General features: G+C 35.1%; 1 pseudogene; it reads right to left on the reverse strand.

Moving 5' to 3' along the window:
• Positions 1-13,227, reverse strand: part of LOC108517095 (homeobox protein VENTX pseudogene) — a 34,398-nt pseudogene extending 21,171 nt beyond the window's left edge.
• Positions 13,228-18,804: the final 5,577 nt, after the last annotated feature.

Genomic DNA, 18,804 nt, shown 5'->3' on the forward strand with positions numbered 1-18,804 from the left:
AATTTTGTTCCTTATATTGACTAAATTTTTTAAAAGGTATTGTTTTAAAGCACACTATAACCTCAAATACATTGTGAAAGTTATTGGGGGAAATAATTTAACCCATGAACTAAATTAATATAAAATGAAAGAATTAGAAAATATTAAAATACTGAATATGTCCATAGTATTTGAACTTCAATAAGCTTTTAAAGATTGCAATGTTCTTTATAGGTATGACAATAAGAGAAGACATGGATGTGGAAATGGCATATGAATTATGATTTTCAAGGTGGGTAGAGGCAGTGGGAGGAGATAATAATGTTAACAAAGAAATGCAGTTAGCATAACAGGTGAGGGTTTCAAGAGTCTTTGTTTTCTAACAATTTCTATTCATCTTTCAGAAGTCTTTGTTTCCTAAACATTTCTATTTATTGTTTTCCTACAAAAGATGATAGCTAAAATCTAAGAAAAAATTTAGTCTTTTAAAAAATTTTCACCAATGAAAATTCAAAATAGGCTGGGTGCAGTGGCTCACGCCTATAGTTTCAGCACTTTAGGAGGCCGAGACGGGTGGCTCACTTGAGGTCAGGAGTTCAAGACCAGCCTGGCTAACATGGTGAAACCCTGTCTCTACTAAAATACAAAAGTTAGCCAAGCATGGTGGTGGGCACCTGTAATCCCAGCTACTTGGGAGACTGAGGCGGGAGAATCACTTAAGCCAAGGAGGAGGAGGTTGCAGTGAACCGAGATCGTGCCCCTACACTCCAGCCTGAGCAACAAGCCAGAGACTCCATCTCCAAAAAAAAAAAAAAAAGAAAAGAAAATCCAAAATAAGTTTTGAAGATGGAATTATTTCCATTCTATATTTTCTCTATCTGGTATGTAGCTAAACTACCCTTTATTTCAGACATTGGCAGAATGTCCTGAATCCAGGCTTTCACTTCTTTTATATGGGTGAAATCAAATGTTTTGGGAAAAAAAAAGAAAAATACTTCATGGCATAAAATTCATTTGAAAATCAAATTTTAATATCTGTAAGTGAAGTTTTATTAGAAACAGCTATACTCAAACATTACATATTTTTGTGGATACTTTCATGTTTCAAAGACAGTGTTGTATAGTTGCTATCTAATTGTGAATCTGGCAAATATATGTTCATCCCAAAACTTCAGTTGTTTTCTTAAAAAAGACTTCCCTAATGTTAAAGGAAACTGTATGTCTATCATCAATATCATATTATCCTATTATGTACATTTCTTATTGCATTATAATTATCACTTAAATAACTATACTACAATGAGACTAATCCTGTTGAGGGTAATGTCCTTGCAAATATCAAAGTGATGATTATCAGTGGAGATGACGAGATTATTCCTTAAGTATGAAAAAGAAATTCCATATTCGTGAGAGGACTGCTGCAATTCCAATCCTTGAGCTATTGGTGGCTATTATGATCATAGAATTGGTGCCTGAAGGAGGGCATGGAGGAAGGCCTTCAAAGGTTTTGTTAGAGTAGGTGGATCTAGGCAGACATGAGCAGGGCATGGGGGGGTCCCCCCCGCCCCAGTCCCCAGGAATGTCAGGCAACCATCAGGTGATGGTCACATGGTGGTTGAACTGTCTTTCTAAAATAATATTTGGTTGCAGCCAAGGCCAGGGAAAGACAGTCTCCCAATAGATAGAAAACACCTAAACCCGGTGATCAACAGCTTCCAGATAAGATCTCAGAAGTTGGGCGAGTTGGCTCAAGAATGCAAACTAAGAAGCAAAATGGTGGAGTTTAACTGGAAAAAATGCCTCAAATGAGCACATGCACAACTTCAGTAAACACACTAGGTATGCAGTCCCTCCTAAGTGTTGGCAGTCCACTGTGCATGCTGCAGCCCACCCCAAAGAAGAATCAGGGAAGAAGAAACACAAACCCTGGAATTACGCCAATGTATAAAACCCCAAGTCAAGGGTCGAATGAGCCACTTGGATCTCTCAAGTTGCCTGTTTGACTGCTTGCTTGGCCCTCTTCCAAGTGTACTTTTTGTTTGTTTGTTTGTTTGTTTGTTTGAGACAGAGTTTCACTCTTGTTGCCCAGTGCAATGGCATGATCTCGGCCCACTCCACACCCGACTAATTTTTTGCATTTTTAGTAGAGATAGGGTTTCTCTATGTTGGTCAGGTTGGTCTCAAACTCCTGAACTTAGGTGATCCACCCTCCTCGGCCTCCCAAAATGTTGGGATTACAGGCATCAGCCACTGTGCCTGGCCCAAGTGTACTTTACTTCCTTTCATTCCTGCTCTAAAACTTTTTAATAAACTCTCACTCTTTCTCAGAAACTTGCCTCAGTCTCTCACTCTTTCTTACAGCCCGCAAATGGATTTTCTCCTTTGAGGAGGAGGCAAGAATTGATCTGCTACAGACCTGTACTGTTTTGTCACTGCTAACCGTTTTATTAATGCATCAAGAGTTGTTAGGCTATGTTTCTACACAGTCATTCATGAGGATATTGACATTATGCCAGAATGCTGAAATTACTTAAGGATAGAGAGAAAACTGAGATGGAGGTGCCTACAAGTCTCCATAATTGTGAAGGATGTGGAAGTGAACAGAGGTCTTTAGAGGGTGGAGGCTGAGGAGTTCTCTATCTGCATTATTGTCTCCACCTGTTACCCATTGCAAACTCTATTCTATCCTCCTACTTCCACATCTGGAATTGGTGCCATTGAGCCAACTGTTTCTGTGAAAATACAAAGTATGAGCTAAGAAGCAATTTTCCTTGAAGACAGAAAAGCAGAAATTTTACTTCAGCTTCCAGAGATATCTTCCTAATTAAGTGAATATAGTAATATTGCTTCCAGTTTTAAAATCTTCATTGGCCTTTTATTGCCCAAAGGTAAAGCTCATGTTCAAGGTCTTCCCAGTCCTATTTTGCCCCGATCTAGTTTTATCTATGTCCACCCTCTTCTCCTCTAAGCACAATGTGCTCTTCTTAACAAAATCCGCTTGCCCTTTTTTACTCTTTTCCTCCTATTTCCCTCAGTCAATGCTGCTTTCTCTCCCTGGAAATTGCCCTCTTTCCTGACCCACATGATAAGCCCCTACTCACATTCAAAAGTCAGCTCAAATGCTTATTCCCCATTGAATCTTTCTGTGAATATCCTCACTCAGTGTTTTCATAGTACTTGGTTTATACCTCTACTCACCATATTTTATTTAAAATAATTTGTTCACACCTGCCTCTCATTTTATTGTGTGCTCTCTGAGGGAGGGTGTCATATTTTATGCAGCATTTTCTCTTCAAGATCAAGCATAGAACCTGGCACATGGTTCACATCATTAAATACTGACTGTACAAACATGGAAATTGTACTATTTCCTTACAAAATGAAGTTTTAATGTAAGTGCTCTGCTTAACCAGGTACGTATTTCTAAAAGTAGAGCTCTTAAACTTGTATATTCCCTTGTTATGCCCTTTTGACTTTTCTAAGGTAGCTTTTAATTTTGTTATTTGTTGTTGGTGCTTTTAATTTTTTTAATCATATGCTAGCAATAGCTTTGAAGGAAAATAATGTGTTATGGAGATTCACATACATACATAGACATATATAGGTACACATACACATGCTAAGTATTCATTTAGTACTTATTTTTTGCTCTTTTCAGGATTTCTATAAGTCATTTAGATTACAAAATTTACATCCTCTAAGATGTAAAGGAAAGATAATCTCCCTTTTCTTAACTTCATAAATAAATCTTTTCATTCATAAAATAGCTAGCATAGTTCAAGTTATTTTCATATGAGTGTGTTATTACCACATTTTGTTATTTTCTATTACCTTGCAGCTAATGTAAACATCTGGTCAGATTGTTATGTATGTAATTATTAACATTCATTGCATTATAAAGGAAATTATTGCATATCAAAGGGGTATGCTGAATAAGGAAATCTAAATTTAAAAATACATTTATTTGGCTTGTCTTGGAACACAAAACATAGTTTTCATGAATAAAATATTCTAGGGAAGTGAAATTTTAAAACATCAAACTTTTCTCATTTTGTTTTTGTTCCAAACACTTTTCCTGTGCTTTTAGTGGAAACTATAATTCCAGTGACAAAACACATTTTCCTGTTTGTATTTTAAAGCCAGCAAAAATTTATTCAAACAGGCATCTAAAATTCTGTTATCAAAACTGGGGCAATATTGAGAAGAAGTTAGAAATATGACTTCTAAATTCTAATCCTGAATCTTCACTTACAAAGTGTATGATCGTGAACAATTTTCTGAACTTCTGAAAGTTTTTCATTTTTGTTTGTTAAATTAGGATCACCGATATTACCTCCATTACAGGGTTATTGCTTAATTAGGTAATGCCTAAGAGCACAAGCCAATAGGACAGGCAGGCCATATATATGAGTTAGATAGGACTCAAAACGTATTAGGGATGTGTGAGGACTGGAACAACGCTGATTTAAAGAACTTGAAGTTTGAATTTAATTCATAAGTTAATTTATTATTAATATTATTATTATAGTTTTCATGTCAATCACTAGATTGACAGCAACCCAGTATTAAATAGTAAGGCATTTATTGTGTTGGTTGGGTTGTGTTATATTATGCTTTGGCTTTTTCTGGTTACTAGATAGTTAAGGTAAACAGAGCATAGGGCATGTTGGGTTAGAAATTAACAGAAAGGTAATATTATATACATTTTCTCATAATTCAAAAACATATACCAAGAAATTATTTCAATACATATATTCAAATAAGTAAAATAATCAATTCATATATGATTATATAATGTACATTAGAAATTTAAAAAAAAAGAAACCTTTAAATTTTAGGTTAGGCAAAGGTGAAAAAGTAACCTAAGTGAACCCTAAGTGTTTTTGGTTTGCTACCTAAACAGACTATTACTACTTAAATAAAGCATTTACCTGTTCATACTAAGCATATGATTAAATGACTTACAATATGCATCTGTGAAGAGGAAAATACGAATACGTGATGGGACCTCTCGGAGTCACTGACAACACACCATGAATAATATGTGCAACCACACTTATCTCACAGAACTGACAACTGTTCCTCAACCAGATGGAATGAAAGTCAGAGAAGAAACTATTTAGAGGTGGTTCAGAGCTGGCTTAGGTGTTGATAATATTTCTACCACACTAAAAGAGGCATTTCTCCTTCAAAAACACTGTCAGGGACTCGCAAACACTGGCATTCCTTAGGGAGCCATCATCGCCTGAAAAGACCATTGAATCTGAAGTAAACAGTGCAGTTTTTAGGACTCTAATTTATAAAATTGTCGTTTTTTTTCCGTAAAACTGTTTTTTTTTTTCTGGTTTCATGCAGAAATTGCCTTTGATATAAACTATGAAACCGATAGAATTGAATAGAAGATGTTGTTCTTAATTTATAACCACCTATGTTTTCTAATCTTTTAAAAGGTAATGGGGAACCATGTTGTTCAATAAATAAAGTAGAGAGATAGAAGTTGTAAAGTTATTTGGAGTAAGTGAGAGCAGGATTTGGCAGATAAAAGTAAAATAACTCTTCTGGCAGATTTTTAGTGAGCTAAAACATAATACNTAACCGTTTTATTAATGCATCAAGAGTTGTTAGGCTATGTTTCTACACAGTCATTCATGAGGATATTGACATTATGCCAGAATGCTGAAATTACTTAAGGATAGAGAGAAAAACTGAGATGGAGGTGCCTACAAGTCTCCATAATTGTGAAGGATGTGGAAGTGAACAGAGGTCTTTAGAGGGTGGAGGCTGAGGAGTTCTCTATCTGCATTATTGTCTCCACCTGTTACCCATTGCAAACTCTATTCTATCCTCCTACTTCCACATCTGGAATTGGTGCCATTGAGCCAACTGTTTCTGTGAAAAATACAAAGTATGAGCTAAGAAGCAATTTTTCCTTGAAGACAGAAAAGCAGAAATTTTACTTCAGCTTCCAGAGATATCTTCCTAATTAAGTGAATATAGTAATATTGCTTCCAGTTTTAAAATCTTCATTGGCCTTTTATTGCCCAAAGGTAAAGCTCATGTTCAAGGTCTTCCCAGTCCTATTTTGCCCCGATCTAGTTTTATCTATGTCCACCCTCTTCTCCTCTAAGCACAATGTGCTCTTCTTAACAAAATCCGCTTGCCCTTTTTTACTCTTTTCCTCCTATTTCCCTCAGTCAATGCTGCTTTCTCTCCCTGGAAATTGCCCTCTTTCCTGACCCACATGATAAGCCCCTACTCACATTCAAAAGTCAGCTCAAATGCTTATTCCCCATTGAATCTTTCTGTGAATATCCTCACTCAGTGTTTTCATAGTACTTGGTTTATACCTCTACTCACCATATTTTATTTAAAATAATTTGTTCACACCTGCCTCTCATTTTATTGTGTGCTCTCTGAGGGAGGGTGTCATATTTTATGCAGCATTTTCTCTTCAAGATCAAGCATAGAACCTGGCACATGGTTCACATCATTAAATACTGACTGTACAAACATGGAAATTGTACTATTTCCTTACAAAATGAAGTTTTAATGTAAGTGCTCTGCTTAACCAGGTACGTATTTCTAAAAGTAGAGCTCTTAAACTTGTATATTCCCTTGTTATGCCCTTTTGACTTTTCTAAGGTAGCTTTTTAATTTTTGTTATTTGTTGTTGGTGCTTTTAATTTTTTTAATCATATGCTAGCAATAGCTTTGAAGGAAAATAATGTGTTATGGAGATTCACATACATACATAGACATATATAGGTACACATACACATGCTAAGTATTCATTTAGTACTTATTTTTTGCTCTTTTCAGGATTTCTATAAGTCATTTAGATTACAAAATTTACATCCTCTAAGATGTAAAGGAAAGATAATCTCCCTTTTCTTAACTTCATAAATAAATCTTTTTCATTCATAAAATAGCTAGCATAGTTCAAGTTATTTTCATATGAGTGTGTTATTACCACATTTTTGTTATTTTCTATTACCTTGCAGCTAATGTAAACATCTGGTCAGATTGTTATGTATGTAATTATTAACATTCATTGCATTATAAAGGAAATTATTGCATATCAAAGGGGTATGCTGAATAAGGAAATCTAAATTTAAAAATACATTTATTTGGCTTGTCTTGGAACACAAAACATAGTTTTCATGAATAAAATATTCTAGGGAAGTGAAATTTTAAAACATCAAACTTTTCTCATTTTGTTTTTGTTCCAAACACTTTTCCTGTGCTTTTAGTGGAAACTATAATTCCAGTGACAAAACACATTTTCCTGTTTGTATTTTAAAGCCAGCAAAAATTTATTCAAACAGGCATCTAAAATTCTGTTATCAAAACTGGGGCAATATTGAGAAGAAGTTAGAAATATGACTTCTAAATTCTAATCCTGAATCTTCACTTACAAAGTGTATGATCGTGAACAATTTTCTGAACTTCTGAAAGTTTTCATTTTGTTTGTTAAATTAGGATCACCGATATTACCTCCATTACAGGGTTATTGCTTAATTAGGTAATGCCTAAGAGCACAAGCCAATAGGACAGGCAGGCCATATATATGAGTTAGATAGGACTCAAAACGTATTAGGGATGTGTGAGGACTGGAACAACGCTGATTTAAAGAACTTGAAGTTTGAATTTAATTCATAAGTTAATTTATTATTAATATTATTATTATAGTTTTCATGTCAATCACTAGATTGACAGCAACCCAGTATTAAATAGTAAGGCATTTATTGTGTTGGTTGGGTTGTGTTATATTATGCTTTGGCTTTTCTGGTTACTAGATAGTTAAGGTAAACAGAGCATAGGGCATGTTGGGTTAGAAATTAACAGAAAGGTAATATTATATACATTTTCTCATAATTCAAAACATATACCAAGAAATTATTTCAATACATATATTCAAATAAGTAAAATAATCAATTCATATATGATTATATAATGTACATTAGAAATTTAAAAAAAAAGAAACCTTTAAATTTTAGGTTAGGCAAAGGTGAAAAGTAACCTAAGTGAACCCTAAGTGTTTTGGTTTGCTACCTAAACAGACTATTACTACTTAAATAAAGCATTTACCTGTTCATACTAAGCATATGATTAAATGACTTACAATATGCATCTGTGAAGAGGAAAATACGAATACGTGATGGGACCTCTCGGAGTCACTGACAACACACCATGAATAATATGTGCAACCACACTTATCTCACAGAACTGACAACTGTTCCTCAACCAGATGGAATGAAAGTCAGAGAAGAAACTATTTAGAGGTGGTTCAGAGCTGGCTTAGGTGTTGATAATATTTCTACCACACTAAAAGAGGCATTTCTCCTTCAAAACACTGTCAGGGACTCGCAAACACTGGCATTCCTTAGGGAGCCATCATCGCCTGAAAAGACCATTGAATCTGAAGTAAACAGTGCAGTTTTAGGACTCTAATTTATAAAATTGTCGTTTTTTTTCCGTAAAACTGTTTTTTTTTTTCTGGTTTCATGCAGAAATTGCCTTTGATATAAACTATGAAACCGATAGAATTGAATAGAAGATGTTGTTCTTAATTTATAACCACCTATGTTTTCTAATCTTTTAAAAGGTAATGGGGAACCATGTTGTTCAATAAATAAAGTAGAGAGATAGAAGTTGTAAAGTTATTTGGAGTAAGTGAGAGCAGGATTTGGCAGATAAAAGTAAAATAACTCTTCTGGCAGATTTTAGTGAGCTAAAACATAATACAAAAAAAGTAGGTCAGAAAAAGCCCACTCCTTTCATTAATAGATGTATTTTAATCTTTTTATTGACTCTGGATAATACTAACCACAATAATTTTTTTCTAAGATTAGGAAGATAATGAAGCTATGTCAACCCCCACAAATGCATTACATACCAGCTATAGCAAGATACCTTTGCTAGCATCTGCATACATGGGTAATATAAAATCCCAGTGTTAAATATATCACTTGAATAAGTGCAGAGAATAATTAACCATCTTTATGTAAATATTTTAAAAATATATACAATTAGTCCACCTTTTAAGAATAGAGGTTCTAGAAAAGTGACTTCTACAATTTCACATATTTCACGGCACTGTCCCTCCACTGAAATAGTAAAGAATTATATTCATACTGATAAAATGTAATGTTTCAAAAGTGATTTTTCTTTTGATATTTTAAATGGTTAAAATGCTCAGTTTGTGAAGTAGTTAGAAGAATGTAAAGTAAGCACATTGTAGTATTATTAAAAGCCATTGATTAGATGGTTGATATACTCATTAAAAATTTGTTGGGCATAGTATGTTCCATAATAAAGGCATATATAAAATCCTCTGGGGGTGAGGGGCAAGGGGGAGGAGAACATTAGGACAAATACCTAATGCATGTGGGGCTTAAAACCCAGATGACAGATTGACAGGTGCAGCAGACCACCGTGGCACAGGTATACCTATGTAACAAACCTGCACGTTCTGCACGTGTATCCCAGAACTTAAAGTAAAAACAAAAACAAAACAAAACAAAACAAAAAAACAAATTCCCTGAAGGCACAGTGGAAGGCTTGGCTACTTCTTATGGAAAGATCACAAAATGTTATCAAACAGAGAGACACTAAGGAAGCTGAATTGCCAGTCATATGCCAACTGAGTAAAGTACGGAAAGGGCATTCCACCCTAGAGAGACAGGACATGTGAAAGTAAGAAAATGGGAAAGAGCAGAGGATGGGAGGGAATTTCAAAATATTTCCTTATTACTATAAGGCATGATAAGAAAGAATCTGATTGTAAGAACATATTATGCAGTGTTAGTAAATTGAGGTTTGTTTAACAATGGGAACTAGAAATTACTCAAAATTTTTGAATACCGAATGTGTATGGAAAATAAAAGATATTAAAAGTGAGGATCAGAAGCCTTTGTAGGCAAAATTGAGGAGAGCAAAGGTCACCTGGTGGCCATCAAACAGATCATCCAGAGACAAAACTTCTTATCTGAGGAATTCAGAAGTAATCAGAATTCCTTATTATCTAAAGCCTGCATTGGGTACCAGGCTTTCCTCCAAAAATTCATAAGTAACTAGAATTTCTATACATCTCCAGAATGAATGCATGCTGAAACTCATTGTGCAATCTTTGCTGACATCAAGGTACCAAAATATCTACAAATGTAATGATTTATCATGACCTATGTGACTAATATGGTCCAAATTACCCTTCAGCTTCTGCTTTAAGTTCTATGAATAACCCTAAGAAAAATCCATCGAGGTGTGCTCAGTCTTTTCTTGCTGAAGAGCCCCATTGCACTCTTCTGCAATGTTTTAATTAATACAGTTGTCTTTTTCAAACCCGTACTGTTGTCAGTAAATTCTTTTTTACCCCCCAAGAGCCAACCACTTTCCATTGCCAATGCTCTGACACCTCGCCAGGCAAAAATGATGCCTCAGTAATATCTATGTTATCCTTTCCTAAATGCCATTTAAATGAATAGTGAAATACATAAAAATTTTTTTAAAAAAGGCAGTAAAACGTACAGAAAGTTAAGGATGCATGCTTCTTATATGCCACAAATTTCAAGGAATGTAATTTAGCAGACCAATTTTTAGACAGTAGCTATTAGCTCCGAGATAGCTAAGATAAAACAAAGTAGATGGCTGTATCGAATACCTACAGAGGCTATCCATATATTAAGAAATGTAGATGAATAAATAAACAAAAAGGATACAAGAGCAGTGATCTGGGAAATACTAAGAGCACTGGAGGAACAATTATATGGACAATCTATCTGACATACCTGCCCAAAAAGTATTAATCAGTTTCAGACTTACTGATGTTTTAAACAAAATAAACACAATAAAAATACAACAAATGTTTATTTCTTGCTTACATCAATTCAAATTTTGCAGGGGTGATGGGAATGTGTAAATTTGGCTCCCACACAGTGAGAGAGGAGAAAAGAAAAAACTGGATCAGGCAGGCCATTAGGGTAGGTCCTGGGCTGAATCCTTTCAAGAAAGAACAGCCCGTAAGCACAGATAAGGGAATTTGCATGGGGGCTTGCCTAAGACATGCCCACAGCCTCACAGATCAGAAAGGCTACACAGGTAACTTGCCCAGACATGTAGTGGAAAATTTCATTCCCTGATACATGAGCAGTAAGGGGAACAATGCAATATGGAGTAACTCAAGCTAAGGGCCCATGTGTGCACTGCAAGAATGGGGTGGAGCCACAAGAAATTTGTGCCTTATGCAAATGAGATGCCCAACTCTCATTGGTTTCTTATAAAAACCTTTGCATTCAACTGTAAAAACTGCAACCCTCTTCCAGATTCACAGTGGAGAGCTTTTTTCTTTCACTTATTAAACTTTCACTCTAACCTCACCCTTTGTGTCCATGCTCCTTAATTCTCTTGGTCCTGAGACAAAGAACTCCCAGTGATACCTTACAGTGAGAGACTGCTACATTGTGGTGTATTGGTGAGACTATAACAATACTGTATATCTGACAAGAGACTTTTATCCAGAGTATAAAGAATTCCTACAAATCTTAGAAAAAAGGCAAAAAACCCAATTTTATAAAAAGTGGGCAAACAAGCCTGTCAAAAAATGAAGATACTCAAATGGACAATGAACAAAAGGAAAGGTGCTTAATGTCATTATGTATCAGGGAAATGTAAACTAAAACCACCCAGATACACTACTATAAACCCTCCCCCCCAAAAAAAAAACAACCTATCAAGAGTTTGTGATAATGCAGAGCAACTTGAATACTCTTACATTGTGGATAGGGATGTACATTATACAGTGCTGTAAAAAATTGTTTGGCAGTATCTACTAAAAATGAAAATACCAGTGCTAGATATTCTGTCTCCTTGGTGCATTCCCAAAAGAAAGATAGGTGATTTCCATACTGTTATTAGTTTGACTTAATAGCTTATTATAGGTACATGATGTCATTTAGTCTTTTCAAAAACTCCAAAATCCTGCTTTTCACTTGAGGAAATAGATTTAGAAAAATTAAACACAGTATCAATCACATATTTTTGGAGTTATAAAATATAGACTCAAAATTGGCCTCCCTCATTTGATAATAGGTTAATTTTGGGCCAATAACCTTGGGTCTTTTTTCCTCAGCTGCATTATCATTAATCTGGAGGTAAGAGAGGTACGTAGGGGTATTTTGTCATTTAAGTAATATGATGCATGTAAAAATCTCATGAAAATAAATAATAATATTGACTATAATAAAATTTTTAAGGTATCTAGGAATAAATGTAAGAGAAACCTGGACTATATTTAGAATGCTAATTTTTGTTGTAACTCTTAGCAGATTCTTTCAAGAATAGAGTTTTGTTCTGAAAAGAAGTTTTGCTAACAAAGCAAATAATGCATGCAGCCCAGGGTTTCTAACTCTAGTATCATTTTTTTCCTTTTGCCTCTTCCCCTGTAAGTTACAGCTGCTCATATTGGTTTGCAAAGATTTCAGGAAAATCCCTGTTGAATCAAACATTTTTCAGTTCTCAGGGCTGTAAAGAAGCACTGATGCCTTCTTTCTGTTTCATCCCATGCATTTATCGATAAGACACGGGTTTTCTAGCTGTTGGGGATTTGTCCTACCTAACAGTATTATGAAATGTATAGAGATTGCTGCTTCACAGTAGGATCTAAGAGGAATGTGCCCGGAACTCCAGAGATTCACAGGGATGCTACTTATATACCGTATTTGATCCTCATAGTAAAAATGACAACTCCATAAAGATAGAAACAGCTCTTTTGGAGATGATTAATTAATAATCTCTACAGGTTATAAAATTAAACTAAAACCAATGTAGATGCTGGCAGAATTTGAGCACAGTATGGAATGTTTGATGGAAAGAAAAGCAAAGATTATCCAATGTAGACTTGTGATGTGTTAACAAAGTGGGAATTGTGATTGATAATTTTGCTTAATTGACACTTTTTCTATGAAAAGTAATAATGACAGATAATAGAACAGTTTTATGTTCACATGGTATATAAAAGAATTGACAAGATGCTACAGCTAAATGGTGATGAGTAGAAATTTGCGTTTGCCCTGTGTCTGGGGCTTGATTTTCTTCATCTGAAAAAATATGAGTAGATGCTGGTTATTAGGCATTTACTCCCCACCTGCAACCCACATTTCATTTTCTACATTCTTCCAACCTGTTCTTTCTAACCAGGGAGTCTGACCGCCAGTCTGCATTACTAGAGAACCAAGTCCGCTGGTTCAGCATTGCTTCCCATTTCAGTAATTACATCCAGTTTTCCTTGGTTAGTGAAATGCTGCCTTCTGTCCTCTCTCAACACGATTATCCTCACAGATAGTAGGAAGCCCAGTTCTATGGCAGTAGCTCTCAGTGGTAACTTCAAACAGCAGGCTTGATTACCACTTAGCTTCACAAAAATGTTCTCTTGGTTCTTGAAAGTTATTAATAGCTAAATCTACAATATCTATTGTTGTATATTATTTCCTGCAGAGGAGGAACTGTGTTTCACTACTAAAGTTTTTATGAGACTAGTCTCTGCTTATTACCTTGGAGGATATAATCTGTGTGTGTGTGTGTGTGTGGTGGGATGATGGTGCAGGGAGGATGCATTAGATCTTGAGAATGACCAGTGTTTTCTTGCAAAACATTTGCCCCAGATGAGCTAAAACATTTATCTGCAGTAAAAACATGCATATATGTTGAGTTTATTTTTTTATTTCTTTAGACTACAAGACTGCAGATGTTAAAATTGTACTAGTGGACAATTGATCAAAACCACATATTATAAACATATTATAATTCTCTATGAATAATTATAAAATATAGCAGCAAGTAAGATATAAATGCCTTAGATGAGATAAATGGGGCTTTTCCCGAATAATTTTATGTATGCATCTGACTATGACATGTTTGAAAATACAGAAGTTAATTTTATACAATTATTAAAATTTATTTTAAAACATTTTGGTAGAGTAAAACTTGAAAATGTTTTATTCACATNCTGCAGATGTTAAAATTGTACTAGTGGACAATTGATCAAAACCACATATTATAAACATATTATAATTCTCTATGAATAATTATAAAATATAGCAGCAAGTAAGATATAAATGCCTTAGATGAGATAAATGGGGCTTTTCCCGAATAATTTTATGTATGCATCTGACTATGACATGTTTGAAAATACAGAAGTTAATTTTATACAATTATTAAAATTTATTTTAAAACATTTTTGGTAGAGTAAAACTTGAAAATGTTTTTATTCACATAAGAAAATATTTAAAAAGAAAAGAATTTTATTTTATCAATAAATTTGTAGGACTTCTTTTAAGTTTAATGCCAAAGATCACAACATGGGCATCATTTAATTTTTAGAAATATTTAAAAAATATATTTTTAGGCCGGGCACGGTGGCTCAAGCCTGTAATCCCAGCACTTTGGGAGGCCGAGACGGGCGGATCACGAGGTCAGGAGATCGAGACCATCCTGGCTAACGCGGTGAAACCCTGTCTCTACTAAAAAATACAAAAAACTAGCCGGGCGAGGTGGCGGCGCCTGTAGTCCCAGCTACTCGGGAGGCTGAGGCAGGAGAATGGCGTAAACCCGGGAGGCGGATCTTGCAGTGAGCCGAGATAGCGCCACTGCACTCCAGCCTGGGCGACAGAGCGAGACTCCGTGTCAAAACAAACAAATAAACAAACAAAACACAAAAAACTAGCCGGGCGACGTGGCGGGCGCCTGTAGTCCCAGCAACTCGGGAGGCTGAGGCAGGAGAATGGCGTGAACCCGGGAGGCGGAACTTGCAGTGAGTTGAGATCCCGCCACGGCACTCCAGCCTGGGCGGCAGAGCGAGACTCCGTCTCAAACAAACAAACAAACAAACAAACAAACAAACGAAAAATGATACCTCTTTTAGGTCATCCCATTTCTTGAATTAAAAAAATCTGAAGCAACCTGATTTTTAAAAGAATGTATTACCAGCTCTTAGTATCATTCACTTTCTTTCTTTTGTCTTACGGCTTCGTTTAGTTATACAGACACCAGTAGTTCAAATTGACCTTTTGTTTTCGGCTTGGGAAGTTTTACAATCTCGGGCAGTGTACTAATAGTAAAATTTGGTTCATATGTCAGTTGGAAGATGGTGAATTTTAATGGAGAGAGCAGGAAAAAAGAATTAACATGAGTTTTCAACTCCAGGCCTAATTTTAGGCAGATTCCTTTTAGAAGATAATATATTTGGAAACTGAGGTCCTGGAAATTGATTTCCTTTGTACATAGGAAAAAAACTCATGCATCTTGGTTTTCACTCAGCCTAGCTTGAAAATTTTAATTAGCCTGTGCTTGAGGAATCTAATTAATTCTCTTTTTCTCTTCAGATGTACACATACATGCCCACACACACTCACACATTAGTATGAGCCATATCTTTTTTTTTCTACATTAGTTAAACATTTTCTTTAAAACTAGATTATAAACCAATGAAGATAATATTCGGCTATGCATTCTGTGTTATTTGTGGAGTCATGGGACTTATACACCCAGTAAATACCAAATGAATACGAACTATGAAGAACTACTGGGGTGGAGGCAGAATACCCGGTTTGGTATCCTGGCCCTGATATTTTCATTTTGTTATACCTGGGATTGCAGGATAACTTCTCGGATCATTCCTTAATCTACTCACTTGTAAAACAGGTGTTATATAGCTGCTTTCTCAGATACTGTTTGTGAAGATTAAATAAATTAATATATCCAAAGCTCTTACAACACTGCCAGAAATCAGTGCTCAAAAAAGTTAGTTCTTATGACTGTTCTTAATAAATATCGTATATACCTCACCTGCAGAAAATCAGCTATAACTCTAGCAACACAAACATTTCCAATTAGATTTGGAATCAGTTTTTACACAATTCATTATTTTAAGTCTTTCCTACTTCCAACCCAGATAAATACTAACACCTGTAGACTCTCTGAAATTTCATGGCTTTATGCTTTCATATCCAGCTCTTCTAGTAATAAGTGGACGGTTTGGATCATACACTCTGACTTCAGTTTACTGAAACTCTTCAACACAGTTTTCTGATACACGACCATGGTAAGTAGGACATTTCTGAAATATCTGTGCTCCCTAAAGTAACCAAATTAAGAAATAGGTTTTTTGTTTTGTTTTGTTTTGTTTGAGACAGAGTTTCACTGTCGTTGCCTGTGCTGGAGTGCAATGACACAATCTCGGCTCACTGCAACCTCCGCCTTTCAAGTACACGCGATTCTCCTGTCTCAGCCTCCCAAGTAGCTCAGATTACAGGCATGCACCACCTCGCGGGGCTAATTATTTTGTATTTAGAAGAGACACGATTTCACCATGTTAGTCAGGCTGGTCGTCAAGTGCTGACCTCAGGTGATCCACCTACCTCGTCCTCCCAAAGTGCTGGGATTACAGGCATGTGCCACCATGCCCAGCCTAGAAATAGGTTTTTAACTGAATTTTACTATAAATTACAACAAATTTCTCTTTTGAGATAATTAGGAAGGGTTATTTTTAGTACATTTGGAGGAAATTGTTACTGAAGCTTTGATCATATATCATCAAATTAAGTTTAGGACCAAGTATTGCAGATTACATTTGTCGTAACATTTGTAGAAGAATTAAATCAAACTATTCAAAATTACATAAGTATGCATTGCATTTGATGTGTTATAGAAATAATTATTCAGTTAAATTACTTAAGAATGATTTTGTGTAAAAGCCTGTTTTATGGGGCCCTTGTAAATATAGGAATATTGGTGAGATAAAGGGTCAAAACTGATAAAGTCACTTTGAGGAATCATAACAAAACTAAATTTCCATACATATCAAGTAGGTTGTGAGAAGATGTGTATTCCACTACCCATTCCCACCAACTCACTTGAAATGTCATTCATCCAACCTTATTTGAAAATTTTGTACAAAGATTACATTTTTATCATCATTCCTCTTAATAGAGAAAAAATTAAGGCAACTATTTTTTAAATAAAGTATACTTCCAAGTATTTAAAATGATTCATAACATACATCTATTTTGAAAAGCAAAAATAGCAAGCTAAGCTTAGCTGTTTCCAGTACATAAATCATCATGATAGCAATAACAAGGCAGTGTGATGATGTAGAGTATCTTATGCAGCAAGTCCTGGTGTAACTCAGCATGGTATGCAGAGAGTTTGAATGCATTAATCACACCATTCTATATTACCTTAAATGATGCATTATATTCAAAATATTATTATTGTCCAGGCCATTTCCCTTTATAAAATCCTACTCTTCTTACGATGCTGCTATAAAATCTTCATTAAATGAAATTTCAGAGGCATGATTATTTGATTAAAAGAGGTTTAAAGAGGAAAAAAAAACTTTGCCATTTTTTGTACAAATATAATTGCTTGTCATGCCTTTAAAAAATATAGTATGATGAACATATTTCATTGTTTATTGGTGACTATGTGTTTTCTGCCCATAAGGCACCATTAAGAAAATCAATTCTTACTGAATAGCAGACTTTGGTGGAATTAAATAGCTTGTGCCAAGTCTCCCCAAATCCCCTAAAATCAGTGCAAGTTGCTTTATTTGATTGTTTTTCTCCTAAAAGAATAGCCTGAAAAATGGAAAGAGTTCATCAGAGCTTTTGATTAGTTTGAATTTCTTATTGAAATCCCTATATAGGCATACACAGATTTTACATACACATATACACTCACATTACACACACATATTCTTATTTGATGAAGTCGCTTACAACTTCAAAATATACTTGACAGTTTATCAGTTTTGCTTATTTTTATTTTATATTTTTATCACCATTTATTCATCAATCCTCATCACAGGTCTCTATTTCTTATATAGGTGCTTCAGAAAGTAAAATAAATAGCCCATGTCTGCTTACAAAAATATGTATCTAAATGGAACATGCTTCATTTTTTAAGAATCCCTCAGTCACCTCAGTAAGGGTAGATAGAAAGAACAGTCTGCCCTCTCCCACCCCAGCCCAGGAATGCCACACATCTAAGAAAGGACCTCAAAATTATGGAATCATCCATGTCTGTCTTTTTCCTCACTCTCAGGAAAATTACTACGAAAATATCTCTGTTGCCTCTTTACTGAGTAAACTTCTAATAGCCCTGTTTCTTTCCAATCAATTGTCCAATCAATTGCTGTTAGAGTGGTTAGCTCAAAAGGAAAATCTGTTTATGTAATTTCCCTGCTTAAAATTCTTCTGTAACCTTTCTCTCCACTTCTCCTTCCCAAATGCATACAAAACAAATCAGTTTTATAAATGGCAGTATAGCGTAACACAGTGTTTCTCAAACTGTGGTTTATGTTTTAATATTAGCAGGTCATATTACCAATTTAGTGGGTCATGTGACCTTCAATTTCAATAAAATAGAATATGATGGAGTAGAATAGAAAATGACATAGCACACACAATTACTGAACTCATGGCAGATCCAGAGCTTTGGACAGCAATACTTGTCCACAAAAAGCCACATATAGACCAAATAAAAAATGTGCTGTATCATCTGGAGATCATGGACTTAACTGGAGGCAATGATTGGATAAGACTTTGTCTCTCTTGGGGAAATGGTGAGTGTATTCTATATGTGTGAGAAAAAGCGAAATTCATATTTAATGATGTTTCCATTCCCTATTGCTGCAGAGCAAATTGTGGCTTAAAAACAATTATTATTTGCCATAATTCTGTGGGTTGAATGGTCAGTTCTTCTATTCTCTCTGGTGTCAGTTGAAGCCACCAACTAGGTTGCATTCAGGTTGCTTCTCACATGTTGGGGCCT

The sequence above is a fragment of the Rhinopithecus bieti genome, unplaced genomic scaffold, assembly GCF_001698545.2.
Source record: "Rhinopithecus bieti isolate Rb0 unplaced genomic scaffold, ASM169854v2 scaffold_36517, whole genome shotgun sequence".
NCBI lineage: Eukaryota > Metazoa > Chordata > Mammalia > Primates > Cercopithecidae > Rhinopithecus > Rhinopithecus bieti.